Source organism: Notolabrus celidotus, chromosome 2, assembly GCF_009762535.1.
Source record: "Notolabrus celidotus isolate fNotCel1 chromosome 2, fNotCel1.pri, whole genome shotgun sequence".
Taxonomy (NCBI): Eukaryota; Metazoa; Chordata; class Actinopteri; order Labriformes; family Labridae; genus Notolabrus; species Notolabrus celidotus.
Window position 1 is genome coordinate 34,553,945 of NC_048273.1, and position 16,297 is coordinate 34,570,241.

Sequence of the window (16,297 nt, forward strand, 5' to 3'; positions counted from 1 at the left end):
ACAGAAAGAAGGGAGCTTCAAACAACTTAAACCTACTTAATCAAAAATGGACGGGCAGATACGGGACATTTAATCTCCTATCCACGATTTAAAACTGCTATGAAGCAATTATTCTTTCAATGTGTTTGTATTTTTTGAGTTAGAGCACACAGTGTACTGAGGCCTCTCTGACTGAAATGTAAAAGAAATATGGTGCAGTAAAGTGTGAGATGCATCTGAACTTGCCTGAACCCCTCCAGCGCGAACAGACACTTCTGCAGTAGGAGGGATGAGCGTGTGGAGGAGTGCAGACTGCGACCCCGAGCCAGAGTCTGCATTCCACAGCAGCACAGTACAGTCCACATAACTGTAGCACATCTAATACAGCAGCTGATGTACAGGAAGCTGCTTGGCTTGTTGCACTTGCTTACGTTGCCAAAGTGTGGAGAAAAACTGTCCGAGGCCTCAGAGCAAAAGAGTACATCGTATGCTGCCACGCTCTGAATCAAAACAAGTTGAACTCCTCCATAATAGTCTGATATATAATAGAATTAATCTGTGATATTGAAATTGACATGGAGCCGCCAGTTAGATGCCAACAAATATATCCAACTGGGATGGGATTTCACAGAAAAAATTACGACCATGAACAAGTGGCAGCGTACTGTCATTGTGAGATCAGAGAGCAAAGAGACTCATTCCTCTGTGGACCTAACTTTCCAGGCGGAGGAATCATTAAAACAGCCCCTTCGCCTGATTTCCCCCATGGCAATGCAGCCCTTATACCCAACTGTTTCTCAATTAGAGTGAAAAGTGTGGCAGCATACAAGTGCAAGAGTCAGTAACACAACTGCATGAAAGCGGGAAGACTGTCAATCAATTATCCCATTAGTGAAAAACTTTATAGAAGGCCCCGCACAGACCCTGTTTGTCTTGTGTGATTATACTAACTAAAGCAGAATAGCATGTTCCAAAGGGCCACATTCAGAGACGGTCCTATCACGTCCATTTTAGGCGATAACAAGGCAGACAGGGGTCCCATCGTAACCCCACTGTTACCCAAACTAGCATCTGTTATCTGCACAAGCATTAACTTAACAACAGAGCCAGGGTCATCCACTATTCTCTTTATAGAGCAATCACAGGAGGCAGAAATTGGCTTATTGAAATAATGAGCATGCATCATACAACATCTGAGTCAGACTCCCAAGACTTCTTTGGGCTTTGAAGAGAACAAACACAGCGGTGAAACTTTAAGCATTCTCTTTATTTCTCTTCCTCAGATATGTTGTGAAGCGAAAACAAATATCTCTGCAGACTCCAAAGCGCTCCTCGTCTCCAGCGTACAAAACTAATCAGCCTGTGTTACTCGCCCAAGGTCTTCCCATTTTTCATTAGCAGTGTTCAGCCCCCACAGCGAGGCAACATGAAAGAGAAGCAGGGTGCTCAAAAGATGGCTTTTCGTCTTCACAATTTATGTCAATCTGGCTGCTTTAGCGTGTTTACAGAGAGATCAATTCCAAAACTCTGAGGGCCGACATTGTCAGAAATGAATTATTTAATAATGGTAACCTTAAACTTTCTGTTTTGCCATAATTGCCTCTGTAATATTTGTCCTCATTCTTTTTCTGTGGCAAATACAAATGAGTGAAATCAAAGCAGTGCTGCTTGTTTTTTACTTTATCATAGCAAAATATAATTTCTTAAATGACTTTGACCCTCAGCTGTTAACAGATGTAGAAAAGAGGAGTGCACGAATTTCACTCATAAAGGCTGGATATCTACTTGTCTATTCTGCTCTCCTAACCAGTGTTTTTATTAATGTTCTTTGCTTCATTTCCTTTTTTAAGTGAGGAGACTCTGTGTATGTTTGATGATTATATATGATTTGTACAGGTCTGTTTATCAACATGCAACACACACATAGGGGAAATACACATGCACAAACAGGATCTTATGGACAAGCATTTATAGAGAGATGTCAGAGTGAGGCGGCTGCATATGGACAGGCACCCCGAGCAGTTGGGTGTTCAGTAGCTTGCTGAAGAACAGATCTACACTGCCAAAGAAGAGAACCAGTGTCTCTCCAGCCACCAGCCAAGTTTTCAGCCCAGCAATAACAATAAGACAATAAATCAATAAAAGGATAGAGTTATTATGAGCCATCAGTATTGTGGGTGTAGACAGAAACAGCCATCAATGGAAAATGGTAATGATGATATGTTATCGTCATCAATAAATCATCATCATCATTCTCTTCCTCCACCTTCTTCCAGTCACCACCACAAAGTTTATAAATTGTATTATCTTCATCATATTATTATTTTTTTTATTATTATACTATGTTTTATTATATTAGATTGTATTATATTAGATAATGTTATGTTATATCATATCATTATTCTACATTATATAATTATAATCCATATCATTAATGTGTCATTATACCATTGTTGTCATTATCATCATCTTCAGTGTCTTTGATAATATTTGTAGCACTACAATAATAAACAACAGCTACATTTGCAGTTAGTGTAGTATTGGTTTGCTCATATTGAATGAGCTCTGAACGGTGCTTCATCCATCCTTCATTATATTTTGTAAACAAGTTTAACAGTACTACAATAATATATAAGAAATTAATTATTTTCAAAAATAATGCATGTAAAAACATGCACAACATTTTTTAATCCATATTTATACTGTTTATAAATATGTTTTACGAGAAACAGTGCAGTCTATACGTGCTGAGTTTAATGTTTTGAGATGACTTTGATCAGATTTGACTGTAAAGAGATTCTAACTGCTCAGTTTAAATGACCTTGTTAATTACCTTGATGTTTTTAGCATCTTTAATGAAGTTTAAGTTTTAGTTTAACTTGATTAGTTTCTTACTTTCCTCTCTCAGTGTGCAGCCCCAGCGAGGTTAGCCCCGCTGTGCTCTGTTATACCCACTCCACAGCTGAGAACTCTCTAAGACCCTGCTTAAGAACTAGGATGTGGATATCTGCACTCCACACAGCTCATCAATGAATTATAGCCCCGCTGCTTTCCAAAAGAAACCACAGATATGCTTAGCCGCTAAAAAATTACATCAACATCAAAGAAGTCCTCTTAAAAGAGCAAGTTTAGAAGAATTAATATTTGATAATGCTGAAGCCCTGCATAAGCACACAGGCAATGAGTGCCGGATAATCTCTTAAGAATATTAAAAGCCCTAATATGCCATATTTACTGATATTAAGGATTAAAACAGCATATAATATGCGTTTAAAAATCGTTTTGCATATCAAAATACAATTTGTGATTTAATGGTGGTTAATAAGACTCATTTCAAAAAGCAGACTAGAAATGGACACAGCAGGCCTCCTTCTGCCTCCTTGTGGTCGTTCTGAACTACTGCAGGGATAAAAGGGAGTTAAAAAATATTATATCAGCACTATTTAACTCCATGCATGATTGGAAGCATTTAACATCTTTTTTTTTTTGTTTAACTTTGAATCAATATGTGATTTTACAAGTTGTGCTGGTCCATAGTGGTTTACAGGGGGAAGCAAAGCCAATGAATACATGATGATTATAATGATGTGTATGATTAACTGTGGCTCTGGAGGAGCTGCTCCAACGTCAGGTTGTTCATTTTGGCCTGAACACTTCAGATACATGAGTCACATTCTGAGTGTTTGGAGTTGGATACATATCTTGCTCTGAACCTCACGCTGATAAAATGATTCACAAAAGTTTTCAAACTAAATATTGTTGAAGCAAAGTCTTTGGCTTGTGACACGTTACAGAGCCTGCACATTACTGTTGCTGCAATTCATCAGTACTTTCACTAGTGGGCTGCACTTTGATAAAACTTTGAGGACGTGGTACATTATTTTGTATGACTACTTCTGTTGTATACTAATACATATTTGGCTACAAGGGTATTTATTGTAGGTTTTAATGCTTGGTGTACTTTTTTTGCTTGTCATGCAAAACCCATGGACACAATATTCACTAGCAAGGACCGCGCCACACAAGGATATAAGTTTGAACATTGAATTATTTGTGCGTAGTGTGGCCCAGCAGAAGGAGACTCTGGAGCTCTTGGCGTTATCCTGCCAGAGTTGATCGTGACCCGGGTTGTACCTGGAAGTAGACAAGGGCATAGAAGAAGCAACACAAGTTGAGTAGAAGGGAATAAAGAAAAAGTGGAGTAGAGACAGGTGAGGGAGGGTGGGTTGAGGAATCACAGACAAACAGCTGGAGTAGGCTGGTTACGTTTAAGGAGGCTTGTCAGGTGATTGAGGTTGTGGTCAGTGTTTAATACAAAAACATTTAAGCTTAGTATTTAAATTTTAAGTGATGATGAATGAATGCACAACTTATGATTTCATGCATGAACTAATGATTTATTGTGATTTCTTTTGCTCAGTTGTAACTAAATTAAGTTAACTTAAATTCGGGACCAGGACCACGCCTAAACCACATCCTCAATCACCTGACAGGCCTCCTTAAACGTAGCCAGCCTACTCCAACCGTTTGTCTGTGATTCTTCAACCCACCCTCCCTCACCTTTCCCTCCTCCACTTAACCTTTTTCCCTTATTCCCTTCTACTCAACTTGTGCTCACTTCTTCTATGCCCTTGTCTACTTCCAGGTTCAACCCGGGTCAAGATCAGCTCTGGCAGGATAACGCTGAGACGGAACCCCCATCAAGAGTCTCCTTCTACTGGGCCACACTACACACAAATAATTCATTAAATGTTCAAACTTGTATCCTTGTGTGGCGTCGTCCTTGCTGTGAATAAGTTCTCAAAGGACTATACACATTTGCCAGATGTCGACACAACCAGACATGAGCTGCCTGTCAAGAATTCTACATTGAGGACGACAGAAAGGACTTTTTAGGTTGTTTTTAAGTGGTTTTCAAATACCATAGAGTAACATAATTACTTAATTAAACACTGAAAAAGCTTTTTTTTTAATCTGCATCATCAAAAATGATTGTAAATGTATTGATCAATCTCTGCCTGTGATGGATGATAACTTAGTAAATTCTACTAGGTGCTTGGTTATATCCAATGCCACCTTTCTGCGACACAGTACTGAACACTTCAGACCAGTATGATTAGCACAGACTCAACAAATACAGCCACTTCATGTCTAATAATGAATATATTTCTTACTTTAGCAGATGAATGTGTGCTGTGGGAAGTTACTGGAAGTAGTAAAAATGCTGTTAACAGGGACTTAACTGAAAGAATTGCATTTTTTAACAATGTGCACTAGATTTTGATCACTTGATCAGGTCCCATCAGTAATGTAATGTTCACAGTTACTCCACACAATAATTGATATGTTTAGAGCTAGCTGAAATTCACGATATGTAGTAATCTGTGTAGCTTACTATAGTGTTGTGTTTTTTTAATAAAGAGTTTGTATCTAAATATCTTTGTCTGATATCCAGGTCTGTTCTGCTTTGAAAGAGGCTGTGCAAATAGATGGTCCTGAAACCATATACTGTACATCAGACAACTCTGAACTGGAATCTAGCTCATTTGATCACTTACTTTGAAATATCATAGGGTATATAGATACATCTGATTAGATTATTGTTGTAAAGTGCTTCAGACAAAACTAAATTGATTCATATAATGTGCAAACAATACATGCACATGTAGAGAATTACTCATTCGCAACTGACCATGAGAATTTGAATTCTTAATTATGAATGAAGTAATATGATATTTATCAATACAACCGTGAAAGGGGTCACTGCAGCATTTCATACCTGATTGAGGGATAAAATAATTTGATCTCTGTTTGATTTATCTCTTTGTAGAGGGATATTTGCATTTAGGTGTTACTATTTAGACTTACTGAAAGATACTTTTCTGACTCTTGCAATTCATTAGTTAATTTTAATGAGGGACATAGTTTATATCTTATACAAGTTGTTGTTATCATACCTTTTTCTCAAATTTATTACAGTTGTAGAAACAATTGTAAGTTTTCACTAACTTAAGTGGCTTTAGGAAATACAATAGCAGCATTTTGGTTCTACAGTGACTTGTCACAGAAAGTTTAAATAATGTATAACCAAATGCCTAGGAATAAAAGGTTATCTCGTTGCTCAGATGAGGCAGACATGAGACTCACGTTTGGATCAAAGCTTCATTTATTATAGAAAAAAATGAATTAAAAATGTTGAAGAGTGGTCAGGTGCTGACCTTGAATTCACACTGAGGTCTGAACAGCCTTCATTAGTAAGCTCTTTCACCTGAGCTACTGGGGGGAGACAGGCTATGAATCCTTGTTTCTGAGTTGGTGAACTCAGTAATTCCTCGTACTGTCTTGTGCCCCGTGATTTAAACTGGTTCTCTGCCTCTCTTTGTTAACTAGCTGCAGTATAATGATGTAGTTTTCTGTGATGTTCCAACACCATGGCTGGAGGCAGGAGTTTAGTCAGCAGCGTGCAGGATCAAGAAAAAAAAGCGAGCCACTGAAAATGGAGAAAAATGGCTCACAGTACCCCAAGGTAGGAAATAAATTGCCGACGATAACTAGTGAAGCGAGGCACAAACAGCATAATAAATTGTTTGAGATTTTTGCTCTCATTTTGCAGAGCAAAATCAAACTTTGGAGTGCACGCTTGGCAGGCCATTAAAAGAATTACTTCATGCTCTGAAAACAGAGGGCTTGTGTCAATCCCTATATCTCACACAAAAAGACAACGCACTCCTCGGGATTGCTTTGTGTTTTCTGCTATCTAGGTAGGTACAGTGATAAGCTGAGATCAGTGAGGCAAGCACAAATACAGTAAGTGACTTGGAAATAGCTTTGAAAGAAACATATCTCCACTGAATAAGGAGCTAAACCTAGAGTTAATACACACTGGCATGGAGTAGATAAATATTTATGCACAAATATTTATGTCTTACAGTTTCTCAATATACCAATATCAATGATTAATGATCTGCATTCCACACATTTAATTATTTAACAAAGATAAATAAGTCATATTTTGCCCACTCTATAAATATTCAACACATTTGGAGGAATATTAGTTGTCTGCAGACTTCTGTGTGTTGATAATAGCAGGCACTGGAGCAATGTATATTCCAAGAGTTGTTAGTTGTTTGCTTAATCCAATTAATATTTCATATGTGTATGAATATGAGAATTACCACTCCAATCACACAGCGCAGACACCACACACAGGCTGTGTTTTCCTCTATGCACGGAACAAAAATACATGTTAAGTAGTAATAACAGGGTCCATACGAGCAGATAGAGGGAATGAAAGTAGAGTTAAAGTAGGGTCATGCTTGGAGTTTAGACTAACGTAATGGACCAGGTATTCAGTCTCTATTTAGTTACATGTAATAACAATTCATATGAACACAACCAGAACATGACTGATTCATTTTAATACTTTGAATGAGACACAAGGTCAAATTTGATGTTATTACTCTGGCAATCATACATGCAGTGTACCATGTCTAAAGCTTGGCAGTTTGACGATAATTGGTGTTAAGATACATGTCTGAAATAACACCTGTTTAAAAACACATTTATAATGAACTGATTTCCCCCCTGGCTCATGAGGTTTGAAACCCCCAAATGTTTTCCTGTGGATTCATGGAAATACAGCATGGACAAGAAAAACCAGAAGACAGTATTAATAATGCATCTTCAGCATGCATTCTGCATCATTATTCTACAATTTAAATGAGGGTTAAAGCTCACTGCTTTGCTTGTACAAGCACAATTTAACATTAAATATACAACAGTGGCCATATTTTCACCAGTGAAACTTTCATTACAGCCATTTTGAAATTCAGTTCATGGTCACAGAAGACAAATTTAACTCTTTCTGTCCTGTGCTGCTTGTAAGTTGTAGTTACCCCCCAACAGTCATACATAAATTATAAATGATGGATTGAAACCGTATTATTTTTGTGTTTCTTGGCTTTGGGCAGACTGTGTTGGTTGTCATACTGGTTAACAGTCAAAGCACTTGATACTACAGGTTGCTGTTCTATCATATTTATACTACATTTATGCATGATGTTATTGCCACTTAAAATTTCCCATTCTCCGTGGAACATGCAAAATAGTTTGATAGGGAAAAAGTCTGTTTATTGTGTGATTTCTGCGGCTCAGAGCACACTGCAGAAAAAACAAATCTTTCAAAGTGTATTTGTTTTATTGCTACATGATTAACATATCACATAACAGAGTGTCTTATCACACTGATCTGACAAGTCCAGATGTAAATCATACTTTAAGATATTACAATCTAAGTTACCAATTAAAAGATGTAATACTTTTTTCATGCAACTTCTCAGGAATATTTGCTTTTATTTTTTCTTTTTATTTATTCATATTCATTAGTGTCAATTAATCAAGTAGTTATTTTTGGTTTTTAACATCTTAAAAAAATATCTCTATTTGAACTTTTTGGGTCAGTGTGGTTAAGTTTCAGTGTAATGACATATTCTGTCTACTACAATTGAAAAGATTTGAATGTTTAGTAGTTGAATGTAATTGTATATAGATATATTTCATACTCTGAAACTTGTCCAAAACCAGTGAGTTAAAAAAATATTATTTGCATGTAAGCAAGTATTTTTTCCTGTGATCGTTTTTGTTCTAAAAAACTTCTTGGTGTTGAAAGGTACATTACCATGACAACACATTTAGATTTTTATCACTCAGATAAATGACACTGGCATCTAAGTTTAGGATCTAAACTGGTTTTGAAAAAGAAACTTAACTTACCACAACTGTAGCATGACTTGCTGAGATGCAGAAGAGTTGACTTCTTCAATTCACTTTTGGGGGGTGAATTTAACATTATAGTAGCTACTTCATTTATTCAATCAACTCACAAATACCTTAACGATAGCATTCTGGTTGTATCATGTGACGTGTGGTAGCCAGCTTAAGAATTTTTACACCTGTTCATTGATTTCTATGATGATCCATAGGCTAATTATAAAACTTGTGTAACCCGCTTAAAACCCCAAGACACAAGATTGATACAAGTGCTACACTTGGCTGAAATAAAAGCGGTAATGCTAACATGATAACTGTCTTAACTTTACATCTAAAACAGGGGATGATAATATAGTATAAAAAACAACCTATAGATTCTACTCAATAAAATTGAGGTAACAATTTGCACTCTATTTAATAGTGTAATTTTGACCTAGTTTTACCAGGTGAAGACTATATTTTACTGTGATGAAATACTAAAATGATTTAGGTAAAAGCTACTCATATTTGTCTAATACATTTCACAACTTAAAAATAAGTTTATGACTGCCTAAGCTGGGATCAAACTGCCAACCTTACCATTGATAGACAACCGATTCAACCCACTACCCTAAAGCCACCCTCGATTCACAGGTAGATTTACAGGCAGTACTTGATGAACAAACAAGCTAACAGCGAAGGCATTACGTTATTATAACAATGTCTTTCTTATGATTTACCACAACTGGTGCCCAACCCCACAAACCACAACCGGAGAGTCCCGCAAACCGGAACTGTCCTCAGCAAAGAAGAAGTGATGACACATGCACACCCTTCAGTGTATACCCAATATCTTTGGGTAGATATTATTTAGTTTATTTGTGTAGAAATTTTTACTGTTAAAAAATAGGTAAAGAAGGTCAAATGTGCCCATTATACTACAATAATTTAAACAATTTATATGGATTATATTTACTACCCACAAAAATCCTTTTTTATTGTGTAATTAAGCATTTTGTCACAATGGGCTAGATTTGAGGGTTCATACATTCATTTTACAATAACTAAGTAACAAAAGGATAACTCATTGTAACTCTAACAGCGAGGGCTTCTCTAATGTAAGATGTGCTTATGAATAGCAACCAAAGTCTAAATGGATCATCCATCCCTGGTCTCCCCTACACAGGTGATCTAATGAAAGTCAATGTACTAAGTTAGTTCTTCTCTGTGAGGAGAGGGGGGGTAGTTTTATTCTGGATCATATGACTTACAGTTTCACACGTACAAACTTAAGTTCTGTTATATCCTCTGATGTGTCGCCTTAGTTTTGTGTGGTTTAGATCATAAAGTAAGCAGGTCGTACTGTCATTAGGAGCTGGACTGGACAGGACACATGGGGGGGTTCGGTGTACAGCCAAGGTGACGCTTATAGCTCAACCTCCACCGTGAACATCCCTCTCCTCTGGACCAGAGTGCAACCTGCGTGTTTTTAAACCAAAATGGCGACACAGTGGACGAGAGGAGAAAAGAAGCCACCGTGTGAAGTGCAGGGAAAAACTTGAGGACATCCAGAGTCGTCGTCCTGAGGTAGGTGTCACATGCAGCAGCGTCCTGGTTACTTTGTTGTGCGGAGTGATACACTGCAGACAGAGAGCGTTATCAGTCAATGTCGTGAATGTATTCAAACACTGCAGTGACTAATACCTGTCTGCTGAATAGCTGTGTAAGTCCGTGAATGCAGCATGAAGTCTCTCTCCAGGACATTGCTGATAGAGTTTTCTTCTTGTGTCTCAACCTGTGCAGAGCAGAACAGTCAGCCATATGTCGCATTGGCTGTCAGGATAAAATAACAGAGGTAGCTCTTTGCTAGGTAGCAGAAATGATGCACTTTGAACGGACCACAGGCTGTATGGTACTTGAGGACAGGTGTTTTTCTAACAGCTATTAAAAGGGAATTCGAAAGACAGGTTAAAGTTAAGTGTCACATTTTATACAATGCTTCATGGATATAGAAAAAAACTTAGTTTGTTAAGTTTAAGCTCTCTCTTCCTTCCTCTCTGACTATAACTTGTCTTTAAATAGGCCTACAAACTGCAACATAAATGTAATGTGGGTTGTTGGAAAAGCTCATCTTGGTATGGAGGCTCTTAAATGCCAAAAGTATTGTTTGAAAGCTAAGTTCAATCAATCAATCAATCAATCTTTATGTGTATAGCACCAAATCACAACAGAAGTTATCTCAAGACACTTTTACAAACTTAGCAGGTCTAGACCACTCTATGTTAAATTATTAACAGAGACCCAACACCAAGACAGGATCCGATCCGGTCCCCTCTTACTCACAGGACTCCATCTTATCTAGGGTTGCCAACTTTCTCACTGCTAAATAAGGGACAGGTGCACAGTACCATGGTGGTGTGAGCATAATGTGTGAACTCAGCGTATATTCTGATTCTGATTCTACTTGAAATACAGAAAGTGTGTATATTCCCTTTAATCCTTACTGTATCATTATGTAACCTCATATGAATAAACCTCAAAGAAACAAATTTGGCTCTTTACATAAAAAAACAGGAAAAAGAAAAATTAAATGCAAAAGAGGAGTATGACTCACCAAATATACTTCTTCCATGGATATTTTTTTCTGCTCTTGACTGACTCAAGCAGTCTTTAGTCCTTTCAGCCAGAGAGAAGTCCTCACATGACAAGTCACAGTTTACAGATATTTGAAGTTAATTTCTCATCAGCTCTGTGTTGCAGTTGTTTCTTGAGTCTGACCATTTAATGGCCATCAGAGAGAAAATCCTCTCCACACTTTTTTGCAGGACTTGGAGCATTTGCGCTGTATACAACTGATGCGTGTGAGGGGGCCTGTGATTGGATGACAGGCGGTGTGATTGGCACATGATCTGCTGTTTTATCTGATCTAGGATCTGTAGAGTGCCAACATCAAGACAGGATAAGATCCAGTCCCCTCTCACTCACAGGACTCGACCTTATCTCATCCTAATCCACCATGAGCATTGCACCTTGCAGTATTTAGCAAGTTACAGCACCCAGGACAAACTTCCTTTAACAGGCAGAAACCTCCAGCAGAACCAGACTCATGTTAGACACACATCTGCTGAGACCGAGGAAAGCAAAACTACAAGCATCCACATTTTAGACATCATCTAATCTTGAACGAAACAAGCCAACATATTGACAAATGTAAGGGAAGATTTGAAGACAACATTGATTTAAAATCCAATAATATATGTTTATAAATATTTATAGGCTACAAATTGATCGGTAGATATGTTGATATGGGTTTATAGATCAATGAATAGGTGCCTCCCTTCATCACAAACCTACTGACACTTGTCTGAAGTTGGGCACTGCCTAAAAACTGTTGTTGAGAAATTGTAATGCCTACTTTACAGGTAAATTGTCTCCTTTGAAAAGCATCTTACTGTGTAAGTGTTAGAATATATGACCCATTCATCAGTTTAAGACCTCCATGATCAGATTGCATAATCCTTACCATCTTAAAACTGTTTGCATGCTCAAAGCAGGTTGAATATTGTTAGTTAGCTAAGAGGAACTGTTTTTTCTGGACTTGTAGGTTGAAAGATGTGGACTGAATGACTTGACCATTTTGCAGGGGCGATAACAGGTAAGCAAGCTCATTACAAATTATACATTGTGAATATGATAGGAACACTCCGTCCAGAAGATGTGCTTCATCTGTATTAGTGTGCAGATTAAAGGCACCAGATCTGGATTTCGAAACCCGTAGTTAAGCATTGGACTGTTTTTACGAAGAACTCGTACACTAAACTGTTTTCTATTGCACAACATTTTAAAAAAAGAATCTCACAGAAATATTAAGTGTTTGATTTTTCCAGCAAATCCATGCTATACCAGTGGTTAGCCAGATCCTTCGATGTCTCCTGACACTTGGCGACCCCCAGTATGATTACATGTCTCCCACAGTCTGTGAGCCCCAAATTCCCTTTTGTGTATTCAGTTATTTACTTAGAGGGATTTATTGGTCTTATACTGTGTTATTTTTTTCTGTTAAAATATTATTACCATTAAAGAAAACATTAAATACAATGTAAAGTTGAACATGGATTCATTAAAGCATTTTAATGAATTAAAGCATTGCACATTTTTTTTTGTCCTGGTTCAGTAGTTGAGCATAGAAGAAGCACAATCCACTGAATCCACATGATTTTATTAACACTGACATGTTATCAGCAGCTAACAGGAATGGAGGTTTTATAAAAATCAAAGTGTAGACCTAGATAAGTGTGTCCATCACTCCCTGCAGGTGTCTGAGGACAACCTTTCATGGCTACAGAAAGAAGTCAGTGAAAGCTTAACAGCCTTGTGTAGGTTTTACTGCATTAGACACCAACGAGAGTAAAGGAGTCAACAGCCCGGCTAAATAAATCAGATGGCTGAGGCATGTTATCCACAAATTGATTATATGTCACTTGACAAGGTCAAATATTTTAACCAAGATGCCTGGGATCTCTGAATGCTCAGCATAGCAAACAGTTATGTGTTCTCTGCTGGCCTGGCTGGCTGCTTACACAGCTTTAAATGAAGACACCTGGGACTACTTAAATGGGAGAACACTGGCCTGAATTAGCAGCTCAGCTGAGCAGCAGCTGCAGAGATGAGATATTTTAGTAATCAGGTGGCTCTAGCAAGAACATAGAGGTCTGAAGAAATATATCAGACACTGGGAAATAAGGACGGTGAGTTTGGTTTTTATTTTGGGTGTTAAGCTGTTCAGTTTTCAGTCTTCATACGTACAAATATGAATACTACTTCGAACTGGAAGTGCAAACAAAGATAGTTTTTAAGTTTTGATATGCTGAAACAATTATCTCACAACTTAAACCAGGAAATGTTTTCAATGGGAGCTCACTGAACCCCCTAGTGGCCGTAAGCTAAAATACATTGAGGTATCTGGATATAATACTTTGGATATTATTGATACAAATGGCAATCTTTTGTGTTTGGGATCATTTTCATTAAATACTGGTCAACTAGCTCAACAACGCTACCTTGTAAGACGACCTTTTTGACATGGTTAAAGGCTCTGTGAGGAGTTTTGAACTGGCTGAGAAACAGACTGAAAATGATACTGATGCCTCATTATGACCTTCAATAGCAAACAAGACCATCAGCGAAAACATTGACACCTTCTCTGTTGTCATTTTTAATGCCTGAAACCGCCCTGAGGGGGTAGGTGTCAGACCAGATGATGGATGTCTCTCTTCAGAAACAGCCTTTATTCAACTGTTTTATGGAAAATAATCACAAGGCCGGATAAAGTTGACTGTTAAAAGACAACAGGATGAGGTTTTTGTTGAAAACACTACTTTTGCATGTATAGGACAAGAGATAAGAGGTATCACTTTGTCCACAAGGGGGGCGCCAGAACCGATACAAAACAAAAAGTTCCTCACAGCAGCTTTAAATAATGGATATTTACTTTTTCTTTGCAAAATAAACAAACAAACAAACAAACAAACAAACAAACAAACGGAAACCATGAGAATTCGCCAATGATTTGTAATGGTTTGTTATTTGCCCTTATCACTAAGCTCTGGCGAGGACTGCAGACGTTGCTGGGAGTAGACCTGTAGGATATGTGAAAGAATACAATGCTGAAATATAATCTTAATAATTTTTGTTTTTTTGTGATCTTTTTGGTGAGTAACATTCAGCTTCATAAACACAGTTAAAGGACATTGTTCCGCCGTTTGTCTCTTTGTTACAGGTGTGTTTTCTTAGAGACGTGATGGATATAGTGCTTCTACGTAGACTGGCAAGTATACTTTGACTCATTTTGTTTAATCTTGTGAAACATTCTGTATAATGATTAAGATCCACTTTCTCAAATTTGCCAAACACAGGCGTGTTAGTGGAATAACTGTCTGGTATTATGAGTGACATTATGAGTTCACTGTTTAGAAATCAGACTGAATCACAACAAGCTGACCTCCTCCAGTGAGGTGACACAAGTGACTAATTTATTCGATTGGGTGAAGTGTTCTAATTGAAATTGAGAAGCAAGAAATCGGCGTTGTGTGGTGTCTATTTTTTCTTATCATTATTGTAATCACAATGGCAGAGCATAAACCTAAAATGTCACCATCTCTGAAGAGGTGTTATCATACAGAGGCACAGTTGTATGTCTCTTTACCGGCTTAACACCTGAAACTGTGGCTCAGATGTGTGAAATGCTCTGAAACTATAGATGGGTGTGATTACCAGTCAAATTAAATCTGAGATGTCAGTAACATGTGTCACTGCTCCCACTCCTACGCTTGGCAGGTTGCAGAGTGACAAGCTGGCTGTTGATTATTTTCCAGTGTGAAACCGAATCACTGACACACAACTTGTGTTTACCATCCTCCTGGCTTTGTTTAATTTTTTATACCTTAGCCTTTATTGTGAGATTTTATTCTGAAATAGTCACTACTTTGAAATCATACCGGCATGATACGATCATTAAACCAACAGTGTTGCTCAGAGGTCAAATGAGTTGCACACATTCCTCTGTAATTCTGATGAATGCCAACTTAATAGTGTTTAGATCATGTTGCTTTAAGCTATTATCATATATTCACGTGAGACATAGCACTGACCAAGCAAATCCAGATTTTGCTTGCTCTGGAAGATACTGTGCAGTAATATCATGTATGTCCACTGACAGGAATAATACAAGAAATTCCTTATCTGGATGTTTTTGGAGCTAAAACAGATTATGTCAGTTACCCTTCATGATTAATACTTAAAAAATAAGATTATTTTACATTTTTGATCATCAAAGTATCCCCGCCTGTCTCTTAAAAGCGGCAAACTCCGGCTACGAGAATTAAGGCCAATGCAGTACCGGAAACCACATATACACAAATTGAAAAAAGCCGATCTTTACAGCAGAAATAAACATGTTTAGAGTCTGGTACAAAAAACAAGTGTAGTCTGGATAGCTCATTTCTCCATCGGCACACACTGTACGGGGGATGACTATTTTCATAACACGGCAAATTAGAAGATATAAGATTACAAGTTTTCCATTATGAGAAGCACAGCTGACTTGATTGACAGGCAGGAAGACTGTAGCTGTTGGCGAGGAGGCTCAAAGCCCGCCTCTTTACATCACACTCGCTCGACAGAAGTTATATTGAGTTCAACATTTCCAATATGGCTCCCGCCGACGATTGTCTTCAACACTTTAAGAAACAGATGGGTGACGTCACGGATACTACCCCCATTATTTATACAGTCTATGGTTATCATATGTCTTAGAGAACTTCCTAGCTGAGGAAGATTATCAGTAACAGTGTTATAGACTTACAAAGGGCCAATAGAAAACTGCACTGATGACTGATTCGTGCAGACCTCTTTAATGTTTAGACTTTAAAGAAGGATCTTTTCAACAGTTCTGTCTGATACATGGAAGACATGCTTTAGATATACATACATTTCCAAGTAGTAAGAGTACATTTTGTATCTACAGGTGTTTAACTACTGTTTGGACCAAATCTCCTAAAGCACTCAGGTA

General features: G+C 37.7%; 1 protein-coding gene across 3 annotated transcripts in view; it reads left to right on the forward strand.

The window, feature by feature from the left end:
* Positions 1 to 9,826: 9,826 nt before the first annotated feature.
* Positions 9,827 to 16,297, forward strand: part of znf644b (zinc finger protein 644b) — a 34,482-nt gene continuing 28,011 nt past the window's right edge. The window contains exons 1-3 of one of the 3 annotated variants that reach the window (XM_034678019.1): positions 9,828 to 10,314; positions 12,332 to 12,382; positions 14,507 to 14,554. The gene's annotated coding sequence lies outside the window, so the exon portion shown is untranslated. Of the gene's footprint in view, positions 10,315 to 10,427; positions 10,451 to 12,331; positions 12,383 to 14,506; positions 14,555 to 16,297 lie in introns of those variants that run through there. The other 2 variants (XM_034678024.1, XM_034678034.1) reach the window with 2 other exon arrangements.